Consider the following 26,464-nt stretch of genomic DNA (forward strand, 5'->3'; position numbering starts at 1 on the left):
TTCGTAGCTTTTGCGCGGTCCTCGCCTCAAACCACTCCCGGCTCTCATGGCGCCTTGGAAATGAAATTATTCTTTATAAAAACTAAAAAAAAAAGAAGATCAATAAAAACCCACGCACTATAAATTGATGCAGTAATAATGATGTGATTACATGAGCAATAATGGTCATTTTTAGTTAAAAAAATGCAACATGAAGGAAGAAGCAGTCTGAGGCTACCTTCTTCTAGATCTAGAGGTATTAAGCGGATTATTCATGCAGATACTTCTACCCAATTTCCTGTCATTGTGGTTCTTTTGGCCATCATCATCTCTTGAAGAAATTACCTCTCATCATTTTAGAGGGATGGATGATCAGTTGAGTTCCTAGAGGTTGGAGGATTTAATGAAATCATATTACAATATAAGTTCATTTAAAAGAAATAAACCTTTTGTTATCTCAATTATAGTAAAACAGTCTTTTAAAAATGGAATATTAACCGTATATTTACACTAAAATGTAGATAGCTTTAAATAATTTATATTTAGTAAATTACAAGGAAAGTCTCTACAAAATAATTATCTATTAATATTTCTTATTATAAGTAAACATTAGTGGAATTTCTAACCTCTATCCTCTCCCAAAGCTGCCCAAAATCATTTTTTCGGATAACCGTCCCTCCGCGAGTCAGGCTGTTTCTTATTTCCTGTTTAACACGTTCACTGCCACGGAACTTTTCAGGATTCCGGTCTAAAAAGCCAATTTAATTTAATGATATTATATTACCAAAAACTTTAATTATAGTACTACAAGATAACTCGCAGTTGGCGTTCTAGGGCAAGTAAACAGCCTAAGAGATATCTCGTAGTTGGCAGTCAACGTGTTAAAATCTTCCTGTTTCATTCTGAATGATTTACATAATAATGTACAACTAGCAATCTTAAAAAAAAAAAAAATCCTGTAGAAATAGTAGTATTTAAAAATTATATAACTTTTGGTCGTATCTAATATTACAAACCAACTTGCCAATCATTCTGAATGTTTAGATACTACTGAATCTGTTTTGAAAGTGCTCCAAGGGAAAAAAAACAACAACAAAACCTTATCTCTTTCTCCGTCTAAAAATAGACACGATAATTTTCGAAACAAACGAGACGTGCTTGTTAAAAGCAGCCGATCCCTCTTCATAGAATCAATAGCAGCAACGTGCTCGCGCTCACTGAATAGAGACTTATTCAGATCGAATCTGTCACGGATATTGTCCAGAAGAAAGATACAGACAGAGGAGAAAGAAAGACTTAAAAAGAAAGGATGCTAATTCTACAGATTCTTTTTGTATAGTTTATTTCAAATAGTTTATTCAATGTTTGTTTGTACTGAATATATTCTATTATTTTCTCTTACTACAGTTATTATTGTAAGAGAAAGTGAATCAGGTAGTTTTTTGATTTTCATTTTTTCACAAGAGATATCCGTATTGGTGGAGACCTTGAGTCAGGAAAAGTGATCCTTACGAAATGGTCTCTCTGAGTGTATATAAACAGTAACTAAAAAATGAAAAATGGTAAGAAATTCAATTTGATTTTTCGCTTAGGAGATGCCACAAAGACTTTGGCCAAAATCGGTACAACTAAAAGTTGAAACCACTTTAGGAGGTTCTATTTCCAGGCCAATAGCCAGGGACTTGTCTTTTAGAGTAGGTATCTAGATTGGGGATGCAGGCTACCTAAATATAGATCTACGAAGTGGGCCATTAGCAAGTTTGTTGGGCACCCAAAACTGGGTCTAGCGAAGGCTTTATTGTGGACGGGTGTTGCGAAGATCATTTCGAGCATTTAAGCTTTTAGAGCGAACAGGTAGCTGACTTAGAGGCAGTATTATACGGCTTGGAAGTACAACCCACTTCCAGCCAAGACGAACGCGATCTTGCTCTTGGTGCCCTTTGCCGACTTAACCTTTTTCTCAGGTCTTATTATATTTATAGCTAGACAGGCTCAGAAAATATTTACAGTTTATCCCACAGAGACTGTAAGCAGATTGCAAAAGGAGTTGAAACAGTCCTATTTAAGTTATCTTACAATGGTGTACCAGTCACCAGTCTGCGATCTGATACCTCCCCCAGACTTGGGATCCTTGAGAAGATAATAACCAACAAACATCATCGCGGAAACCCAGAACTTTGCAAAAAAGGAAAGGTTTCAATGTCTTTTACTAGAACTACAGAAGAGCACAGGAAATATAACCTTCTCCTGGCAAATATAGTACACGCTGATTCCAAAAATAATTGCCATATTCCAGCAAAAAAGAAAACGGAATCCAGTCCTTTCTGGGGGGAATCTATGCTAAGCAGGTTATCTTTGTTATCCTTTTTCCAAATAAAGAAGACAGCAATGACCCTAATAGTTATCGCCACAAGGATTCGATTATTTCATCAAGAATTGAAGCGTCTATAAACAAAGGAAGATTACGAGATTTGAGCCATCGAAATCATCATATTGGCTTAATGTAGTCTGTTCCAAACAAAAGGTAAATCTAACTTAACTGTTTTTTCTTCTTGAATTACATTCTAAATAGATAAACATGACCCCTTATTTGGAATTTCAATAGAATTGTGTTTTTAAAACGATTTGATTAAGTATAGCCTACTTTGGACGGAATTCTGCTTCCTAGGGGTGAAAAAATACAACGATTATTAAACTGGCTAACTAAATTGGTCTGCTCTAACAGCGCACTAATTAGGGATTCATTCACGTATTTGAAATTAATTACAGTGGTAAGAATACAAATAAATATGATTGTGCAGGCAGACGTCGAGAAACAAAAAACAAAAAAATTGTTTGGAACGAATAATTAAGTGAAATTGTTAGACTATATTATTTACAAAGATAAAACGGAAGTAGTTTTTGGTCATTAAGTGACCAAAAAAAAAAAGAAACGAGCACAAAAATTATTCTGCCGGAAACAGCTAAGCATCGTAAATATGGCGGTGCAGAATGACTAAGGAGACAATCATCAGTGACTCGGTCCGCGGACAGGAAGTCTATCTTCTAAGATTATTGTGATTTTATTACTCTATAGAATCTTAACTACAGTAAAGCGTCATTCAATTTACGGATCAACCGAAGATTGGACAGATCTTCAATACGTAGTTTTTTCGCTAAAAATAATTTAAAAAAGAAACAAGCATCGGAAAGGCATAACCACAATTGTTAAAAAACAATTGGAACTTTAAATCATAATCAACAAAAATAAAGAGGAGTTTTAGTAAAGTAACAACGGATAATTCCCTGATTTGGCACTTTAGAGGAAGGAAAGAAGCTTACCCTCCTCATTTTGATCCTTAAAGGGCTTTAAAATTAATTTTTCTAGAAAAAAGGATGCGCTGTGGCTATGTAAAATGATTCTAGTAGGGCGGCCCAAAGTCTACGCCATTGCGACCCCTTTAGATCTATTGTGGCTCCCCCACTCTAGAGCTGGCCTTCCAAAACGTCCTTTTGATTAGACTCTTAATGCTGGAGAGCGACTCCTGGGTAAAGCTCACAGGCCTTGGTTTTTTCCTCCCCGAGGAGTAACATTCTTAGCCAGACAAGCCCCTCACACTGACACAAAATACGAGCCAGTGCCGTTTCCTCCTCATCCTGACAGAACCTACAAAGGCTATCATCCGCTAGGCCCATGCGATGCATGTGTTTTCTGAGCCTGCAGTGGCCGGGTTAATAGGCCTACAATTTATCCTTATAGCCCCACGCGGCCTTGACGGATTAATTCTGCAGTCAGCCTTGGCGAATAGCCCATAATGAATACTCTGCCCAGTGGTAGCAAAGCCACCTACTCGTATTCTAACCTATTCTGCACCCATTGTTTGATGGCCGCAATCTTAAAGTCACTTGGAGACCCCAAAGTAGGGCTCCGGGCCAACGAAGTGTCCCGCAAAGCCTTTCCTGGCCAATAAATCTGCCACTTCGAGTGGGAAAATACTATATTTATTTAAATGGTACTTATGGTGGACTGATTTGACTAAATCTTAAGATGATAATAAACTAAATAAAAATTTGAACTTTCTGAGATTTCGCTATTTGTAAAAATCATTTTTTCGTACCCTTGAGACTTAAAAACTTGTATTTCAAGTGAACATTCAAACAGGAAGTCTGCTTCTGAAGCTAAATAACTAGAACACTGCTACCTTAGAATGGGTTCATCTATAAATGATCAGTTAAAAGTTCCAAATGTAATGGAAATAGATAAAATGGTTTTCGAGAAGATGCCAAAAAAACTTGGAATCCTATTCCAAAAAAATTCCAAAAAATAAATTAAAAAAAAGGTATCTTTAGTTACATTTAGTGCTACATTCAATTTATTACAGATCCTGTTAAACGGAAATAACTTCCTTTATTGTCGGCGGGTCCTTTCTTTTGTAGAATTGGACATATCAAAAGAAAAGGAGGACACTTTCTCCTTCGGGAAAACATTGAAGCCGAAATTACATTACCATGAAATATTACAAATGGTAATTCAACCAAGCTGAACATTATATACTGGTTACAGTACATTATAGCAGAAGGACTATTTGGAAATACAATTCAGGTAAAAGCAGTGTCCAAACTATTCATATTTTGGGTAAATTATATTTTCTGAACAATGAAGACAAGAATTCATGAAATAGTACAAATAATTAGCCGGAAAAATTGGATATAAAGAATGTAATGGCGAAAATTAAAAGAAAAGCTCTTAATATTCCACAAAATTAATACCCAGAACTTGATAAAGGAAAATACACCCTTAAGAGATTGAAGCAGGTACATCGCTGCTTCGGAGATCCTTTGAAGAATGGGGCAGCCGTAAATAAATGTTAAGGGATAGAGGTTCAACAATTCCAGAGTAATCCGCAAAGGGAATAAATTTATTTGTGACAAGATCCACGTTGGAATCAAGCTGATTAGGCTCTTTGCTTAGAGGAGCTTTTTAAATAGCTCTCTATCCGGTATCCTGATTTGGAAAGTGTTGTCCCATATCTAGAGAACAGGAGGTAATCCTTAAAGAAAAGTGCTAACTCTTGTGGAGAAAATTCAACCGCATAGTTTTCGATCAGTTTCCACGGAGGGGCTGCTCAATCGAAACATTGAATTTGAGTTTTTCGCGAGTTTTATTTTAAAATATTTTGTCCCACCCACATACAGGAAATTAACATTTATTTTAAAAAAGTTCTTATGAGTATTAAGAAACGAAAGAAAGAGTTACTTTTTCAGACTGTGATTTAGTCTGGGAAACAGAACTTATCATCAGATCAGGTCTCTAACCTTTCAGCTATGAAAGTAAGATGCAAAAGTCAGCAAAATGTTTACAAGTCAGTCCATCTCATGTAAATACGAAATAGGTACCATTTAAAATACATAAACATGGATCTCTCACTTCTTTTTTTGTACGACCATAGACAAAACTCCAGTATTCACAAGCGAGTGGATAAAATATCACCTGGTCTTTTGAATTTCCTTGCAACCATGTCTGAGTACACAATAAGACAGTTATGTTCTCCAACTTCTTTTCTTTCATTCAATCACTTCCTGTTTATGTCTTTTGTTCATCTTTGAAGTGAAACTACTTTTTTTCTTGGAGAAGACTACATCAATTGATGACGCTGCCTTTTTCACAATGGTGATCATTGCTCTTCACTCTTTACAATATGTATTGAGTGTTTATTTTCTTTAAAATATACAGATCTTATCTGCACGAAGCATAAAGATTGAGATTTAAACACAACAAAACACACAAATATAAATACATCTCTTACCTGGAAAAAGGAAGTTAAAAAGAAATTGACTAGCTTTACTCATTTTTAACATTACGTAATACTTTATTTCCACAGCCTTTTGTATTTATATTTTATTTATTATTTAAGCTTTAGTAGGACAGTAGCTTTCAAGCAGATTGTGGTCAAGCAACTTACAAAGACAATGCACAACTAAAGGTGAAAATACAATGTTACATAAGCGTCATTCATAATGTGCTACTTTACAGCTGGCTTTTACACCAAACTTTATTATCATAAAGCAAGAAAGGTTTAGAAAGTTGGATAAATTCATTTAATAAGCGACAAGACTTTGATAAAGTGAGAGAGAGAAATAAAGATAAATACTACAAGAGACTGTTTCTTTTGTTTAACAACAACTTTCTCAAAATAACTTAAAATAATAATAAAAATAAAGATAATTCCAAGTAGTTAGAACTATTCGTCAAAACATTACTACGCCTTTTTGTGCAGATTGTTTACAATGTGCTAGAGATAATAATTTCTATTTCACAAGAGTTTTTATTTCATTTAGTATTTTGTCATTTATTTGAATACTAAAAAATTCTTACTATTTTTAAATTAACCTTGCTGTTAACAATTGAATTGGCACATTAGTTTCTCTATGTTTACATTTTAGGTAGAAGTTGAAAATCACAATGTGCTACTCACTGTTATTTCTTGATTTAACACAATACAACCTACGTTATGGAATTGAATCAATTAACTATATAATAGCTAATATTGTAAGCTAATGATTCAAATTAAGCGAAGATTTGGTCGAGCGATTGTCAACGTTCTCGTGTGTTTTAATTTGTATCTACGCACTGAATTATTTATTTATTTTTCTTGTAACTTGTCATCGTCTGATTTGGTTGGAAGTGATTTTAGGTACTACCGTAAAAAATAGAACTGGAACTAAAATAGTTCGTTGCTTAAATACGATTTGAAAAAAGTCAAGTATACTCACAGACATTTCTTGATTTGTTCAAAGAAACAGACACTGACAGATAATCTTCTCAGCAATGAAGAAGAAAAAGAATTGCTGAAATCAGTGAATTATACTTGCGAACACAAAGCGAATTTTTACGGATAGGAGATCGATTTTTTTAATCACATTTTGTGTATTTTCCAATATATACTGTGTTATTTAAGAATGGAATATTGGGTTGTCCGGAAAATAATGCAGGATTTTATGTTTTCTTTAAAATAGCCCTTCAAATAGTAAACTGTTTATGTTTGTTGGACTTTTGAGTTTTATAAATGTAAACACTTAATAATCCTCTTTCAAACAAAAATGTTTGTTTAACTCTGTAACATTTTGCTACTTGGAAATAATTCAATCTTTACTAAGATGTCAAAGCGTGATTTTCGCATAGTTTTGTTTTACGAGTTCAAACGAGGCCCTAACGGCCAGAAATATCAACGATGTCTGGGGCGAAGGCAGTGTAAGTGAGTGCACTGATCACCTGCTGATGGTTCCATAGATTTCGAGAGAGAGACTTGAGCCTTGAAGACCAAGAAGGCCATGGAAGAAGTTCTGCCCTTCCTGACGATGTTCTCCGAGCTTTGGTGGAAGAAAATCCCAGAACAATTGTACTGAGAACTGGCAGGCAAACTTGGAAGTCGACGACCATCTCAAGGCGATTTGGGAAGGTGAAAAAGCTTGAAATTTGGCTTCCTTACACATTAAACGACCGCCAAACAAGATCAGCGGTATGAAATTTGTGCTGCGCTTCTTTGTCGAAACAACAGCGATCCTTTTCTGTCTCCAGAATTGTGACTTGCGATGAAAAGTGGGATCCTCTACGACAACAGCAGGACGCTCTGGACAGTGGCTTGCCAAAGGAGAAGCAGCACGATATTTTCCAAAGTCCTCAAATTATCAAAACAAAGGTGATGGTTACTGTTTGGTGGGCTTCATTTGGTGGGTCTGATTCATTACAGCTTCTTAAATCCTGGAACCATCAATGCCGAATAGTATTTTAACCAAATTGACGTAATGCATCAAGAAATTGGCAATAATGAAGCCATATTTAGTCAATATTGCTTGACTATGCTCGGCCACATATCTCACGTTTGACTTCCCCAAACAGCTGGCTTTCCAAATTGTTGGAGCTTGGCTATAAGACTCTGCCACACACCCGCCCTACTCACCGGATCTCTCACCTACTGATTACCATTTTTTTTAGACACCTAGACCGCTATTGACAAAATAAAAAATTTATTGACCGAAGAACATTAGAAAAAGCGTTTTCTGAATTTATAAATTCTAAGGATTCCAAATTCTATACCAGAGGTTATGGAAAAGTTACCCACACGTTGGCAGAAATGAATAGATAGTAATGGAGAATATTTTGATTTATAAAAACATATACTATTTTTCCTTTTAAAACCATAATCCTGCATTATTTTCCGGACAACCCAATAGTTAAGGAGGTATCTTAGGCCAAGCAAAATAGAATACTTGTAAAGACTTTATGACGCATTATACAATAAAATAACCTTTACGCTTATTTTCAATCTAACCTACTTCTTTAACAGTGTTGCCAGAAATAATTTCCCTCCAAAAAATAAAAATAATTAAATTACCACCAATATAAAAAAATACATAAATAAACAGTACATACGTAGTTTTTACGCTACTCACCATGAAATTACCTTAACTATAATTATCGTACTTCTCACCGTATAAGAAATTCTTTTTAGTCTTTTGACAAATAAAATGGGTATAACATAAAATGCAATCTTTTTTTTTTCCTTTTATTTATGTTTCGTTTGTCTTTTATTTTTGCGGGAGTAGCTCTCACTGAGTCATGATTTATATATAGGACGAGCCATCCTTGGGAAAACCTTGGATTTTTTTTTGCTTTACACCGCAAAAGCACACCTAGTATGTGGTTATTTTACACACCTTTAAAAGAAAATCTTCCCATAATTGAAGAAAATAACGATGTAAATATCTCCAGCATATTATTGTAAAATTTATTGGATATTCAGTGCCGAACAAAAGTCTACATGCACCACAATATTTCGGGAATTTTCAAAATAAAGAATTATTAGAGTAAAAAATGTGATTTAAACATTGTTACAAAATATATACAGGGTGAACCGGTAAGTATTGTCCATAGGCCTACTGTGTATAGTACATCTAAAGTGGAGTTCAATGACGTATTGGCCAACTTCATATTTTCCTCTGTTCTTGAGTGACGTCACTTTTAAGTTTTTTTCTAAAATCATTACTTTTTTCCAATAAAAATGTTATTACTCAAAAAGTTTTAGTCCGAATTCGATTCTGATAACACGGTTAGAAACACAGATAAATTTTCTAAAAATTGATACCATTTTGAAGCATAAGTTATTCTCTAATCAGCCTTAATCTCCCTCCGAATGTTGGAAAAATAAAGGTTATCGAAATTTTTAAGAAAACTCATTCGGCTCTTATGTGATCATTTTCAGACCCAGGTGCTGGCACTTTTTATAAAAGTTTCCTTGTTTAATGGGCTTTCAAACGGTATATCATTTTCCAGGATACCTTTTATCTTCGTATGAGAAATTACGTTTGTTTTATAAGAAAACGTGTTCACGAGCACTCAACAGTGTTATGGTACAATAGAAAATTTTGAAACCAAGTCTAACAGATAAGGGAAGTTTATTTGTAAGACACCTAGTTGTATTGGTTAATAAAGACATGAAAGGCTACTACTTATCGACAAGTCTTCATGACAGACTATTTAAAATTGACGCTAAACACGAACGATTTAACGCGCTACTAAAAACCGCATAGTGGACTTGGAACTATGGGGGGGTCCAACGAAGAAATTCCATCTTCTACAGAATCTAAGTACTATAGTCCAGAAATTCTAAGCCACAACCTCTTATTTAATCTTTTGACTCCTCCTGAGAATCCTAACCATCGACTAGATAGCGTTTACTTGGCGGTTATTTATGGGAACAGCATTAATAATAACTCTGTTTAAACTTCACTAGATTTAGGATAAACAAATTGGTATGATAAACAGGTTTTGATGTTTTTAAATTGGCTAAACTAGACAACTTTTTATGTACAGTGATTTGATTATAGATTTTTATCTAAAAAAAATTTTAGGCGTTCCTGGCGACTCTTTCTGACCAAAGTAGACCAGTTATCCTATTCAGAGGATTGATTTTTGAATTCTTGTTCCACTTTTTGGGTGCCCCTTTATGTACCATCTACCACTACCAACACTATAGACCATTAGAGGCAAAACTAGCACTTTTAATGGCCAAACTAGACTAGCTTTCCTATTCAGGTAGATTAGATTAGATAGTAGATGGGACGGGACCTATGCCCCAAGGCACCGCAGCCACAGAAGACTTATTGTGCCAGTCCCTTCTTAGTTCTAGTAGGCGAACCCTCCCCTCCTAAAGAGGTCAAGGACTTTCCCTACTAGTTCTTTTTGCGCTACTATCTCCTTCGGCCTCAACGTTCCAAAGGTTTCATAGCGCAAACGTTCGATTGCAACGCAATCGAACAACAGGTGAGAGGCCGTTTCCTCCTCTTCCTGACATAATCTGCACAACGGCTCCGAGCTGATAAGCCCCACCTTGCGCAGATGCTTCTTGAACCTACCGTGCCCCGTGAATAGGCCTGTAATCAGAGTAATCTGATTTCTGCCCAAACACAGGGTCTCTTTGGATCTTTGCTTACACAGCCAAGGCATCAAGGTCTTGCTGTGTTTAACCCCAGGACACATCACCCAGTTCTTTTCGTGCTCCCTCCAGATCCAATCTCTGAGATCCGCGCGAACCGAACCCCTGGTGATCCCCAGGACAGGCTCTGGACCGATGAAAGGAGTGTTAGCCCCATTCCTGGCCAGATAATCAGCTTTTTCATTCCCTTCAATACCCACATGACCCGGCACCCATTCCAACCGAACTTTGTTGTGCCGCGCCAGTAGTTCTAGGGCCTTCCGGCATTCCCAGACCAGGGAAGAGGTGATTCTGAAGGATACGAGAGCCTTCAGTGCAGCCTGGCTGTCCGAAAAGATGCGAATCTCCCTATTTCTAGGTTCCATCCGCAGGTTTTCCTCAGCGCATATTTTAATAGCAAAAACCTCGGCCTGGAAGACTGTGGCGTATCTCCCAAGAGATCTCTCAATGAGTACCTCGGGTTTGACCCCATACACTCCAGACCCAGTCCCACAGTCCATCTTGGAGCCATCGGTAAACCAAATGCCTCCCTCCCGGTACTGATCCGTCCAGTTTACCCTCCATTCAGTCCTCGGTTTATTACACATCCTATTCAGGTAAATAATATTGCATTTCTATTTCCATTTTCAATCGATCATACATCTACCACCATTTACTGCCATTATCTTCTACACTAATACATCTGTCGGATTTATCTTCTTCTCGTATTCAGCAAATATTCACTAATAATTTTTGGAACATCCATCGGTGAATCATCGGTGAATATATCTTAGATTATTTATCAAGAACAACCTCGATCACTATACTTTTTCTTTTAAATTTACCTTCTCAGTGGTAACTTATAGAGAAACATGTCCAACTTAAGTGGTAAAAATGGTTGTAATTAAGTAAATAATGCTAAATTTAAGGTAAATAGTTTGCTTTAACGCTGACTAATGTCCTCTATAATAGATACTACAAAATGCATAGATACATAAAAAAAGAATTAAATTGTATCTAGTGTAGAACAGTGAAATGCTTTACACTAATTGGGTATAGATGAGTCTTTTAACTATTATTGGTGGAAATAAAAACTCATTGTTTATTGTTTTGTGTTACCTTAAAAAGAAAATAAAAAATAAACACGATTAACTAAATGAAGGTTAGCTATAAACTAATTAACAATTGAAAAAGTTAACTTTAAAGAATTTTTTTGAGGTAAAGACTTGTTTAGTGATTTTTTTAAGTGACTGTTTTTCTTATTTTTTAAAAGGTTTAGAACTATTAGCAAGGTTTCGAAATTTTTGTTCTCCTATATGATTTATAAAGAATCAGGTTTGAACCCCCACCAGACGTTTCCTTACTGCAGTTTTAAGTAATTCAATTTTATTGAAACTTTACAATAAGAACTAAGTAGTAGTTTACTTTTCAAATTGTACATGTGCATTTTAAAGGAACAATTTTAGAAAAGATTGCTAAAATGTTTTGTAAGGATCTAAGAGATTTCGACTACCATATTTTGTACACTGTTTCCTAGCTAACCTCGAGAGCCCAGTCGCATGGAGAAGGAGAAATCCAGTTAAGTGATCATACGTAGCTTCTCAACGTGCAGTGACTTTAAATATCTAGGATCACTTGACATAACCGCAGAAATAAAGGCGAGAATAGCGGCAGGAAACGGATGCCTTTTCGCTGTTTAAAAAGGTTTTACGGCTTAAGGATTTGTCCCGCAAGGCTAAGATAATAGTCTATAAAAACCATAATCAGACCAATCGTAACATACGCCAGCGAAACCTGGGTGCTCAGCAAAGAAAGCGAAAAGCTACTCAGGATTTGGGAAAGAAAAAATATTAAGAATAGATATTTGGCTCGATGTGCGAGACTGGAAAATAAGAAAGAACCTTGAATTGATGGAATTGTTTGGAGAACCAGACATAGTAGCCTAAATAAAGAAGTGGAGATTGTGATGGTTGGGACACGTGGAGAAGATGCCTGCGGGAAGGGGTGCCCCGAAAATTGTTAAAAGAAAAATCCAGGAGGCAGAAGAATTCGAGGACGCCCTCGACTTAGATGGCTGGATGATGTGAAAGAAGACCTTCGTCAGGTTGGAGTAAGCCTTAAGGCCGTAAACCGTGACGAATGAGGTGAACTTGTTGGGGAGATCCAGGTACTTTAAGGACTGTCGAACCAGATAGTAAGTAAGTTATAGTTTTCTAAACGTTCTAGGTTGCCGTGTCCAGCAAAAGATACATTAAATTAGTGTGGCCTAAGTCGTAAGTACTCTTACAATCTCTTTTAAAAAATCACTTTTAAAATCTTACAATTTTTCTGAATAAATTTTTTTTTTATTTTTATTTAAATTCTGCGATTGTTTTTGGAAACCTGGCACCTTTAAAGAGACATGTTTAACATTAAAGGCAACTAATTTTTAGTATAAAAGTTCCAAGAATGAAGAAGAATTAACCAAGAATCTAACTTCAACCTTTCTTTTCATTTTAAGGTTCTAAATATCCCTCGAGAAACTTGAAAACTTGAGGAAGTTAAAATTAGCAGGCTACGTGCGACGGAGATTAGGAATCGTTGCTGTAACAACAAGCAATCACAACATGGCAGTAATATAGGAAAGCTGAGCTGTCTTATTAACTAATAATAATAATTATGCTTATGCTATGTAATTGTTATTTTAAAGTTATGTTTAATGAGGTGAAGGTTTCTCTACTTATGGTACATGAACTGAAGCGAATCACCGAAACAACATCGCAAGAAGGTAGCGAATTATTGCTAATGAATAACCATATATTTATTCATATTAATCAATGAAGTAACTACTGATGGCTTCCTCGCGGACCTCACCATATTTCCTCGGTGAAATTATAGTTAATACATAAATTAATGAACTTAATAATTAGACAGCGTATTTGGCAAACGCAAAAAAAAAAAACAGTTATTGCTCCAATAGCCTGAAGTTTATTTAATGACAAATAATCCTCACCTCAAATGGCGTGTAAAAGCGATTCAAACGATTGAATAAATTGAATTAAACCGGAATATACGCTCAACTGAAGAAAGATGGAATAATGTGGCGTAAAAATTAATGTTCATTTGTATTTTTTATTGCATTTTTATTCTCACTTTAAACTGGTTAAAATTGGTTTAATCTTCCGGGCCTGGTTGCACAGGCATTTAGTGCAGTTTGTTGTTTGGACTCCCTTGTATGAGGTATGGCTACTAAATAACGAGACTATTGCTGTAAAACATTTTCTTTTAAATTTATAAATATTTAGTTATTATCACCTTCAATATACACCCCTCCCCTATCCCTACAACGCTCCATGCGGATTTACCATTGTTCAAAACAGTGCTGGAAGTCTTTTTCTGTGAGCTCCTGAATGACGCACAGCTTCAACGGGCTGAAATCGTGTTCCTTTTAAGGCCGATTTGACTTTGGGGAACAGACAAAAGTCATATGGGGTCAGTTCAGGCGAATAAAGGCGGATGGCCTAAAACTGGGATGTTGCACTTGACTAAAAACGTCGTCTTGACAGACAATGCAGTGTGAGCCGGTGTGTTGTCTTGATGGAGAACCCATGACTTGTTCTTCCACCAAACGGGTCGTTTTTTCCTTACTCTTTCACGGAGTTAAGCTCCGGGCTCCACCCAGGCGGTCATCATCTCCGACGTCTTCTCGGCCATCTTGGAAACGCTTGAACCTCTCAAAAACCAGCGCACGTGATAAACATTCATCGCCATAAACTTCTTTTAATAAAAGATAAGTTTCATTAGCGGTTTCATGTGAAATTTCACGACAATTCGTTGCTATACTACTTGTGTAGTATCATGTTTTCGGCAAAACGAAACTAACACCTCTTACACAAACGACGGTTCCGGTAAGACTGATTTCTCTACAAATACGTGAGACGCTTCAATCGAAACAGAAGGCTTTACGCTTCACAACTGTCGGTCGTTAGGATTTGGCACATTCATAGTTCTTCTGTAGCAGCATCACTCTCATTATTTAATAGCCACACCTCGTATGTCTACACTTCACTTTTCTTAAGTTCCAGGGCTTTTTACTGCCAGCAGTTTTTGCGATATCATCTCTCCTGTTGCTTTTAGAGTGCACAACAGGTTCTCAAACAGTGACATGCAACGCAGATTTTACCAAAAGTACTACCGGGGTCTCCGGTAAAAAAAAAGCGTTCTTTCGTTACAATACTATGTCCATAGCTCCTAGGAAGAGAAAATCTTAGGAACCAGCAGCTGGACTCAAACCAGGGGAATCTTCACGTGAGAATCCAGTATGATAACCACTAAATCCCTTCTTCTTTGCTTAGCAGTACAGCACATGAAGAACCTTTGGCCGCCTCAATAATGTTGTACCATTCATCTCTCCCTCTCTTGGGCCGCTCTTCTCCATCTTCTTCTTACGCCCAAATCTCTTAGATCCTGCTCAACATTGTCGAGCCATCTCACCCCGGGGGTCTCCTTCTCCTTCTAGCCATCCTCCTGAATGTCCAAGAAATAGTTTTTTGGCTATTCCTTCCCCCATTCGTTCCAAGTGACCCAACCATGTAATTCTTCCTTGTTTGATAAGGTCAACTAGGTCTTGATCAGCATATAAAGGTCACTGACTTCTTTGTTGGTCCTTATCCTCTCCATCTGTCCCCTCTTCCAGAATAGAGCCATATATCCTTCTTCTCAAAATTTACTAAATCTCTTCCCCGAATGATTATTTGTTAAGATAAAGTGTTTGTTATTGTAAATTGTATGGTTGCACATATCCCACATGTAAATAAGCTAAACAAATAATAGCCTGCAAGTTTCTTTTGGGAAGGGATAGACGGTAAATGGCGAACAATACATAATTAAGTGTGAAGAATAAATGATACATAATTACATTGTGTTTTTAATGAAATAGGCCCTATTTTAAATCTTAATTTAGAAAGTGATCATTAGCCTTAGAAAATGGAAGATTACAATGTGGGTGGCCTGGTGCCAAACAGCTATTAGACAAGACTTGTCAGCCACGTAGAACACACTCCTGCTTAGACGAACCCTTACATACATTAAGAGCCAAGCGTGCTTCGTCCATAAAACTCTTATAATAATGTTTTGTTTTGGACTTTATTTTTTTGTTTTCGTTTTTTTTTAAAGATCTCCATTGTCTTTCCAATTTGACTACGCTCCAACGATCTCCTTACAAGGGGGGGGGGGTGGAGTGGACACAGAGTGAAAGGAGGAGATACACAATTCAAGGTCGTCACAAAGTACCATCTTCCTCTAGCTAACTTGTTCCAGCTCTATGCTCTGTAAAATATGGTAATCATATTGGCGTGCGGTTAATGCTAATGTTGAATTTTTTCCGACTACAAACTAAAACCACTCTGTGTAGATTCTCCTCAAATTGGAATTCATACCCAAAAAGGTAGTTCACTTCAATATTATATTTATACATGTTGACTATAATGAAAGGGTTCTGTCCCTGATAAAAAAGAACCCTTTGGCGATTTGCATAGACCAGAGATAGTCAACCTTTTTTATATCTACTGCGCTCACTTTGTGATCTATATTCGTAGTGAAAATTTCCAAAACGCAAACCAGTTCCGCATTAACTTAAATTTACCTCAACTCCAAAATACTCGTAATTTTTTATTGGAGATTTAGTGAAAACATGTGGAGTTAAAATTCATACCTCGTATATCTTTTTAATTCAAAGAAAATTTCATTTTGATCCTGCATTTCCGCAGTGTCATCAATACAGTGCCTACTAATGCGGAAGCTGATCAAATGAAGTAAAAGAAAATTCAATATAAAAACTATAAACTGAAGTAATCGCCTATTTTTTGCAGGCGGAGCTTAACGTCCAACTACCAATTAGGTGTCGTGGACGGAGGCGGAAGCTCATACTTTACTATAAACAATTTTTTCTAAGAAATAAAAAGTGGCCATAAGCGGGATTCGAGCTGGCGATCTCCTACTTACAAATCTGTTCTTCATAACCACTACATCAACACCTGCACCTAATTAATCGTTAACTACTAAAAAAGAACCATGAAACTGATGCTGCGAAACTAAATATCTGATGTTTGGTTCCATTACCGCAAAGAACAAATATGTATCTAGTATATTAACTTTCGTAAAAATATTATATTAAGGATTCAAATTAGCGAGGAATCGGTCTAGAAATATAAAAAAAACACAAATCGGATCTTTTTGCCAACGTTTCGATAAGCAAAAGAAGGCAATATATTTGTCGAAACGTTGGCAAAAAAGACCGAATTGTTGTTTTTTTAATATTTCTAGACCGATTCCTCGCTAATTTGAATCCTGAATCTAAAGAACAAACTAAGGTCTACCACAGGCTATTCGCCGAGGCTGACTGCAAAATTAATCCGTCAAAGCCGTGGGGCTATAAGGATGATTGTAGGCCTACTAACCGGCCACAGCAGGCTCAGGAAACACATGCATCGCATGTGGGCCTGGCAGATGATAGCCTCTGTAGGTTCTGTCAGGAGGAAGAGGAGGAAACAGCACTGCACGTGTTGTGTCAGTGCGAGGGGCTGGTCTGGCTAAGGATGTTACTTCTCGGGGAGGAAAAACCAAGGCCTGTGTGCTTTACTCAAGAGTCACTCTCCAGCATTAAGAGTCTGATTAAACTGACGGGTCTGGAGGATGAGCTTTAGAGTAGTGGGAGCCACAATAGATCCAAAGAGGTCGCAGTGGCGTAGGCCTTGAGGCCGCCCTAGTTTAATCTAAGGTCTACCACTTCTGGAAATATTTAGACGGATTTCTCGGTTTCCGTAAAACTTTTGCCTGATTCTGATTCTGGTTAGGGCAAGTTCTCAGTAAATTGAACATTATTTTCCAACAAATTTGAATGTAACGTAGATGGTAAGTAATGCAATCAAAGAATGGGTGCACACAACATATCGCAGAAGTGGTGGGAAATCCCAGGTAGAAAAAGCTACTCGCCTAAACTTACTACTGCGTTACAATGGATAAACCCGAGTAGCTATTTGGTTGATCTTCTCTTAACAGGACTACGTCAATTGAAGAAAGATATCAAAGCATGGACCTAGCAAAGAATCGCCCGTGCAGGTGCTGTCAGGAAGTAGGAAATGACGAAGAGCTCAAGCATCCTGAGAACACCAACACCTTCATACTTTGGCCAGGAGCATCTCTTAAAAGCCTTCTAAGTCTAAGTCAAACAGAAGCAGATACTCTAATCAGTGGATGCCACAACATGCCCAATAGGTAGCAGCACTAGCAAGCGCCTTCGAGTACAGCTTCTCATATCAAATCTCATCTGATTCATTTTTATTGTCATTACAAGAGAAAGCAAAGAGAAAAAATTACTTCTACGCGAACTTTCTCCCACAGTTTCTTTGCTCTTCCGCAAGTCATTAAACAATAAATTGTAATTTCTTGACAGAATTATCCCCTACTACTGTGACAAAAATCTTCTGTTTATGGGTCACCAGAGATTGATGGATGTGGAGCATGACCGAATATACATTTAGATCGTTTAGATTTCTATTGTAATCTTTCATTGTACTGCATTCTTAAGCGCTATTTTCTATTTACTTCACAAACTAACAAAAAATAAGAAACTCCAAGGTCAATTTACAGAATGTATCTGGGTCGAATTACGTACTACATTCTGACTGAATAATAGCAGTGTTATACCATAAGTACTTTGAGAATATAAATAATAATTTGGGCTACTCTACTATGAAAGGAAATCATTCTTTTTTAATTTTTAGTTTACTGCATCACGATGTTCATTGTGTTTGTTATACTGGTGAGGCAAATATTTTCTTTTAAACTTCCTCTTTGAATGACGAAGTATTGTGTATTTTTGAGCTAGCGCTCACACAGAACTTAAAATTGAAACTCGAAACTGAAAATTTTGTGGAAAGCTTCAAAGTTTTTCTTATTAGAAAAATAAAATAAAATTAGATAATTACAAGAAATTACGAGTAAGATGTATCCAGATTTTAACAAAAGTGTTTGGTGCTGTGTTAGTCCTGCTCGAGTGACAATCCAACAATCTTTCTTCTTACCAGTCTATCTATCCAATCCCTTATCCACTTAGAAGACTCCATCAGAAGGAATGTCTTTTTAGACCAAAACCTCACCATTCAGCCTGTGCCAGATGTCCTCTTATCTTATCTACTTCTATTTTTTTTTTTGCGCATCAACAGCTGAGGTTATTAGCGCCCGGAGCTTCGGACAGTGTTCTCTCGTTACAGACAACACTGTCCATCATCGGACAGTGAGCTGTAAGAAGCTCCTAGGAAGAGAAAATCTAAAGGTCAGCTGCTGGATTCGAACCCGGGACCTCCGCGTGGGAGTCCAGTATGCTAATCTCATAGCTAATCCCTTCCCTACTTACTTCTAATTATTATTAGTAGAAAAGAACTGGACATTTCTTTAAAGCTCTTGGGCAATCCTGCAGGCTAAACCAGCTTATCCTATCTCACTATCGCATACCCCCACTCAAACATAAAACTTCACACAGGGTCTTGCATAAATACGACTGTTCCAAGAGAGCCATAAAAATGTTTATGGATACAGCTATAGAGTCATTCCCTCTCACATTCAGATTCGGGGGTCATTTCCTGATTACAAATAATTGCAATACTTTTCATTAGCTTCTAAAGTAAAATGTCCTAATTTTCCGGAAAACCTCAATTTCTCAATCTAATTTCCTCAATCAACTAAAATACATTGCTAAAAATAAAATAAAAAAAGCCTGTAATAACATTAATAATAAAACTAAAAAAAATACCTTTCATTGTTAATTTGCCATTTCCTTTGTCAGTTTATTTACTTTGTTAAGAAATATCCCGTTGTTATTCAATGAAAACTGTTATTATGGTGGCATAGAATAAAATGTACTTTCATCAACCAAGTAAGAGGTTTATTAAAGAATTATTTCATAAAAAAAAGAATAAAATTGCTAATAAAAATGATTAAACCGCAAGTTATTATGGATCTCCGGATATGTCTTATGGTTATAGGAAGTTATCTAGAAAATCTATACGATAATTTTCTTGCTCAAAATGAAGATACTCCAAAAAAAAAGCATCCGCCGAGCATGTAATAAATCTAGAACAGATTTGGATTATGTAATAAAATCCAGAATGCATTGGATTAAAAAGCCAAGTAGCACTTGCTTGAAGTCCCAAGTGATGCACAATATTTCCAAGGACTAGATGAAAAAGTTGTGAAATTCATTCTGAAAATGATTACTGCCAGATTTGGAGCTGTACCAATACGCATATACGTCCTTAAAATTATGTAACTGTTCGAGCGATGCACTGCAATGGTACTGAAGAGAGAAAAGACACCGACCGCATTGTAGGAGCGGATTTCAAGAGAAACTCAATAAAACGACGGAAAAACGGTTCTAACAAACAAACATTCATTAAAGGAAGCAGTTCCGTTTGAAGGATATTAATCACTAACTTCCTGTAAGTTCCATGGAGGAAATATTAAAAAATTAAATATTACACTTGAACTTCCGGCGATTCGTAAGTATTTGTGTTAGCCTATATCACATACGCACACCACAGACAATTCATTTTTATTTTGTTTTTTGGTTAGTTTGATTTCCGGGGACAAAACAATGTAGACAACTTGACACGATTGCAAGACTTCCGCTTATTTCGGGTTCTCTTTACACTCGTTAAAAGTAAAAAGTGATTAGAATATTTCAAATTCCTCCAAAAAAAAAGAGAAAATAGTAAATCCTAAATTATTTTCGTAGTTTTCAGTAAACATTTTTTAAAACGAAATTAACGTGAGAAAATGAACCGACAATGGAAAATGTTAAAAATTGAGAGTGAACAAAGATTTTAGGTCTTCCTTTTTTAACAGTAGATAAACAAAATATATCTATCTAGCTCCCTTCTCCTGTTCTCCTTCTAGTCCTTGAGTGGTCAATCCTTAGCTGATGGTTACCCTCTTATTATAAAGAAGTCCTTGGAAAGATTTAGGACGTTACGAGGACGTCCTAGTGCAATAACCTCAACTAAATCTCACAACTAGAACTAGGAAGGAATATTTATTAATTTCACTTTTGCAGAGCGAGTGGAAGTATGAGATTATGTCAAAATAATCTAAAGAATCTACAGGAGTTCCTGATTTAAAAAAAAAAAAAACAAGTTTCTACAGGATACTTGGGTGATGCAGAGAAGGAAGTGAAGCGGAAGGCGATTGGTTACTATTGCTGTGGAAGGTATAAGCGAAGATTGTAAGGCACTTTTAATTAATTCATCTTCAAATCCTTGGAACAATGCCTTATTGCTGCCAAAGAACAATGGCCAATTTCAAAATCGAAATTTTTGGTCACAAAATCGATTAAATTCTTCCCCAAATTGATATCTACAAGCCTCAAATCTTTGGGGAGAGTTTTGATGGAGACTGTAGCATCGATTCACCAAGAACTATGGTGAAAACGGCAGATTCAATGACCCTCTCTGTTGGTCCAAGGCGTTCCAAATGCATCTTCAACTAGGACCGGTCCTGCCTAGGTTTGGGCTAGGGGAGGGATGTATCTAGAACACTTCAGCTTGGACAATCGTTACGTATTCCAAGTTCTACCCGGAAATTACTCAACAGGACGTGAATAGAAACAGATTTTCGACAAGGGTACTGACGGTTAGAATTTGTTTAATGTAAATAAAATTCCTATTTTTATAAAAGATAAAAATAAAAATACGAGAACAATAGAAAAGAATCTGAAATAAACCTTCTCTGTAAAGGAAGATTACCTTAGGGAAGAAATAGTTATGATATGTTCTGGTCTGAAAAAGAGGGGAGATACATCTCATTAAAAGCACCATGGAAGAGCTGTTTCAAGATTGTTCTCATTAATATCACTTCTAATTAAGGAAGTCTGCGCACAGAAACGTACATTGCAATGTATTTACTTAGTCCAGGTTACCAAATATAGTAATAAATCATATAGAATGGGATTAATAATGGACTAGAGGTGACTAGAAATAGAAAAAGAATAGTCCACTCTCAGTCAGATCAGGTTTGTGAGCATAAGTTGGACGGACTTGAAGTGAAACGCATCTAACCATTAACTTCAATCATTTTGTGTCAATAGAAAGTACAATGCAAGTAAATGATTTTAAGTTATTTCATTCTCTACTTAATTGACCGCTTCATAGAGTGTGCTGTAGTAGCTACTATTTCCTGCTTCCATAAAGCGACATTATACAATTTTCTGCTTTTTCCCACTATTCAAACATTTTTATTTTATATAGATTTAAAAAATATCAGCTTCCAGTGACTTTCAGGAGATCACACTTTCTAAAATACTCTTCTTTTTTTAAAAAAAACTTTGGGAATCTTAAAACGGGAGATATTTTAGGAGAAAATTTAAACAATAGAAACACTTTCCTTAACTAACGAGAGAAAACATAAACAAACGTATTTCTAAGAATCTTTTTCCACAAGTTAGAATAAAAAGACACTGATCAAAAGACATTGAAATCTTTTACGAAGAAGTTCATCCAGTAACTTAAGCTAAAACTATCTGGTTTCAAGGTTCACAATCATTATGCAAACGATTTGAAATCTTCCATTATAGTATCTTAAATCCTGTTGAGTTTTATGACAGACATATTTTAAAAAGTATTGAACAGTTAAAACGTTCCTAGGCCAAAAATTTTAGTGTTCTGTATAGTTATTTGTTTATTTATTTTGTTCAGAGTGTTCAGTTGATTGTAAACAGTATGGCTTGGGTCAAAGTTCAGAGTTCAGTAAAGAAAGCGATATTTTATTTTGTAAATTCAGCATATGTATAAGTTCAAAGATTTTTCTGATCGTTTGTAAGCTTTATTTTTATTATTATTATTATTATTATTATTTTTTTTTTTTTTTTTTTTGGCGCATCAACAGCTGAGGTCATTAGCGCCCGGAGCTTTTTCCAGTGCACTGCCGGCCTCCGGACAGTGTTCTCTCGTTACAGACAACACTGTCCATCACCGGACAGTGAGCTGTAAGAAGCTCCTAGGAAGAGAAAATCTAAGGGTCAGCTGCTGGATTCGAACCCGGGACCTCCGCGTGGGAGTCCAGTATGCTAACCTCATAGCTAATCCCTTCCCTTATTATTATTATTATTATTATTATTATTATTATTATTATTATTTGTAGCTAAAGAGACGATTGTCGCCAGCAACGCAGTCAAGTATCTGGGGATTCGCCTGGATACTAAACTCTCGTTTTGGGAGCAGATCAGGCACTCTTCGGAGAAAGCCGCGAAGGTGACATCGGCACTGAGTGGGCTTATGTCAAACGTTGGGGGGACCGACGTCTAGTAAACGGCGACTTCTGATGTCGGTAACGAACGCCATACTTCTATATGGGTGTGAAGTTTGGGCCGACGCTCTTAGAAAGGAAAAGTACCGGAAGCAGATAGCTTCGGTCCAAAGAAGAGGAGCATTAAGGATCGCCTGTTCCTATCGGACGGTATCGGAGCCTGTGGCACTAGTGGTGGCTGGAGTGATCCCTATTGATTTGATGGCCCAAGATCGTAAAATGGCTTACGATCTAAGGGAAGTCCTTGGAACATCGGAGGCGAAGGTAGTGGCCAGGGAACACTCAATTCGGTCCTGGAATGAGAGGTGGCGGACGGACACCCGAGGCAGATGGACTGCACGGCTAATTGGCAACCCTTCTGTGTGGGCCGGAAGAGAGCATGGCGAGGTCGACTACTACCTCACCCAGTTTCTTACGGGGCACGGGTGCTTCACCTCGTACCTGTATAGGATGGGGAAAGTTGGAAACCCGTCATGCATCTTCGGAGACTCTGACCTCGATGACGCCCATCACACATTCTTTATGTGTGATAGATGGGTGCCGGAGAGGGAGAGATCGGAACAGGAGATCGGAAGAATTACGCCCGAGACCGTAGTGGGGATTATGCTCTCTCACACAGACTGCTGGGACCGGGTGGCGACCTTTGTGAAGGCAGTCTTGATAAGAAAGAAGCAGGAGCTGGATTTCCGTCTGCTCCGGTCGTTCCAGAGAGTTGAATAAAGGCCGGTGGGAGCTCATATGGGCTACTGTGAGGCACCACCCTGAAGTAATGCGTAAGTGGTTCCAGGGTGGGTTTCAATGCCTCTTGGGGAGGTGGGTTTTTTAGTGGGTGAGGGTCCCACATACCGTGGGCATTTCCCCCACGACGATGCATTATGCATTTTCCCCCTCCATCAAAAAAAAAAAATTATTATTATTATTATTATTATTTGTTTTCTTTTTTGCTTTTGTCAGTCAGATTATGCACTTTATCTGTATTCAAGAAAACAGAACTCCATTTTGTACGGGTCTTCCAAAATACTTCATAAATAAATGATTATTATTATAAGAGAAAGGAAATGTCCCAATATTAACAGCAGTACGATAAAAAATCGTGAGCAGTTTCCGTCTAGATTCCTCTTCCTTCCACCATGTTGGAATCTAGGAACCCAACAATATTCGTCCTATATTTTACGCAGTATTATAAATTAAGTTTGTAAACGGAAACCGGTTTTAAGAAATTGCCTTCTTCTTTGACACAGAAAAAAGTGAAACTCACCAATTTTGAATAGCAGCAGGAACACCTGCAAGTTTACCGTTATATTTAGTTCCTTTATTTATTTATTTTTTTTATATTCTACGCATCCTTCCTGTATTTTTTATGAATATATATATTTTTTTTAATTACAGGTTATTCATGTGCTTTTTTTTTTTATAGCGTTTCTCTTTTTTATTAGTACTATTAACTATATCTCAACAAGGAGATTTTAATGCTCATCTTCTCTCTACAGAATCCTGCAGAAGACATCTGTTAACTTCAGTTATCTCACTCGAGTAAACAGTGTGAGTCAACGAGCTGTTTTTCTTTGCTCCGACTGAAACATTTTGGCTATAATTACGCCCTCATTTCTCAAAGGATGTTTTAGAGCTTTCTGCTCTACTACCACCTTATTTCTCAGCTCTTCTTTGTAAAGACCGGTCGATCAAGAATCTATGCTATAAATCCTTAATATCCAAGATCTATGGCGGCTCTTTTAAGGATCAGTTTTGCTCGAGAGATTTAGTGGCCTGTAAAGTGTAATGGAAAAGTGAAAAAATGATGATTCATGCTAAATCCATGCTAACTCCGCAGGTGTTATGGATCACTCGCAGAAACGCCAGCATGTTAAATGGTTCTTTACTTCGGACTTCCCTTGTCATGTCGCCAGCTGATCACATTAACTCCCAGACTTGTCCATACATCAATACCAAATCACATAACAACTTCCAAACCCTTTTCAATGATATATAATCATTAGTGTAAATCAGCGGTTCCCAATCTCTTTTCATTAGTGTACCCCTTTACCTGATTGTGTCCTTAGTGTGTACCCCTAATATATATATTCCCCTAATATATATATATATATATATAAAATAATTAATCGTATTCTTGATTTTACGTATTGTAACTTTAAATTAACAGCAAAACAATCTGAATATAATGTGTCTTGTAAAGAACATAATACATATGATATGTTCCTATTAAAAAAATCATCTATGAATAGGTGAACATTTCAAACCAATAACTATTGCGGGGGTGGTAAATTGAAACAGCAAAGCGTTAATAAAGGAGAAGTAATTATATGCGCGCCATGTGTAATATTAGTCAAAACTAAAGCGACATTTTCTCGAATTTTTATATCTTCCGCCATAATAACTTCTTTTTTTGCGTACCCCTAAACAATCTTTCGCGTACCCCAAGTTGGGAACCGCTCGTGTAGATATTAATTTAAATATCGACTGTCTCAAGTAAGTGGAGCGACAAAGATGGAGCAATGGATAACTTATTTTGAAAGTACCGTCATTATCATTAAGAATGGACAATGACCTCGTTTTACAAATATTTGTTTTGGTCTTTAATTAAAAGAAAAAAGAACTAGTATCTAATGATACAGAATCTTTTTGAAAGTTTCAATTTCATTCTAATCAGGCAATAAATGTCACGACAAAAAAGTTAAAAAGTTGCGAAATGAACCATAAAACAATGACTAAATACGCTAGTTGTCCTTCCACTGTAGTAATTCTAAAAATATGTGTTTCTAAAATACAATGAGCATAAAATTCTGGTTCAAATACTGACACGACTTCCTCTTTTAGCAATGTACGTATTTCCACAAAATGATACGTTCGTTAAACCGAGTTCCTTCATTTTGTAATTATACTTTCATAATGAATTCCTATTTTAGAATTTTTTTTAGAAATGTTAATGAGTCCATAATTTATACTTAAATTAAGACTTAAGAAGAGGAAAATTCTTTCTCAGGGCATTTTCTTGGCAAAATCTTTCCAAGAAAAGCTCTGCAGATCCAGATCTGAACATAAGTGTACAAAATTTAAAAAAAAAGAAAAAAACAATAAATCCGTGGAATCATTATGGAGCAAATTCCATAACACGTCAAAATCAATTCCATAAACTGCCAGCTGATTTTAGACGAAAGCTTACTACCGGATCTCGCGGTGAAATAAAACGGAATTGGAACGTTCAGAGATTTTTTTTTTTTAAATTAAAAATACTTATTTTCACAATATCCACACATTGACTGATTAAAAGAAATCTCTTTGACTCTAGAACTCATGGATATTGGACCACATGAATATTTCTGACGATTAGAAAATTCATACGATGAGATTAGACTCAAGACTTATTACGAAAAATCTTCAATTTTCATTTCAAATCTTACATACAGTTAGATTTCAACAACTAGATGACAAAATAGTATTATTGTAAGTTAAAACTAAAAAATAACAAAGTGAATACATAAACCCCCTGATGATGCCTCAAATATAATCAGATAACAGCCTAATCTTCACTTACCAGTTTCCACTTACGTCATGAAAATGTATAAATCTCTTCTTACCTGAAACAAAATCACAAAAATATTAATTTAAAGTATCAAATTGTGCAAACACAAAAATAGTTATTTACAGGTTTTTTTTACAAGGAAGTGAAAATATAG

General features: G+C 36.3%; 1 protein-coding gene and 1 long non-coding RNA gene across 2 annotated transcripts in view; both read right to left on the reverse strand.

Annotated features, from left to right (window-relative positions):
• LOC141453090 (uncharacterized oxidoreductase YbbO) overlaps positions 1-26,464 on the reverse strand; it is a 134,885-nt gene that overhangs the window by 4,130 nt on the left and 104,291 nt on the right. The window lies entirely within an intron of this gene.
• LOC141453093 (uncharacterized) overlaps positions 21,401-26,464 on the reverse strand; it is a 28,221-nt gene continuing 23,157 nt past the window's right edge. Inside the window, exon 3 of the long non-coding RNA XR_012457781.1 lies at positions 21,401-26,365. This is a non-coding gene — a long non-coding RNA (uncharacterized lncRNA). The remainder of the gene's footprint in view (positions 26,366-26,464) is intronic.

The sequence above is a fragment of the Rhodnius prolixus genome, unplaced genomic scaffold (assembly GCF_049639745.1).
Source record: "Rhodnius prolixus isolate KJV_2025 unplaced genomic scaffold, Rpr scaffold_3, whole genome shotgun sequence".
Lineage (NCBI taxonomy): Eukaryota > Metazoa > Arthropoda > Insecta > Hemiptera > Reduviidae > Rhodnius > Rhodnius prolixus.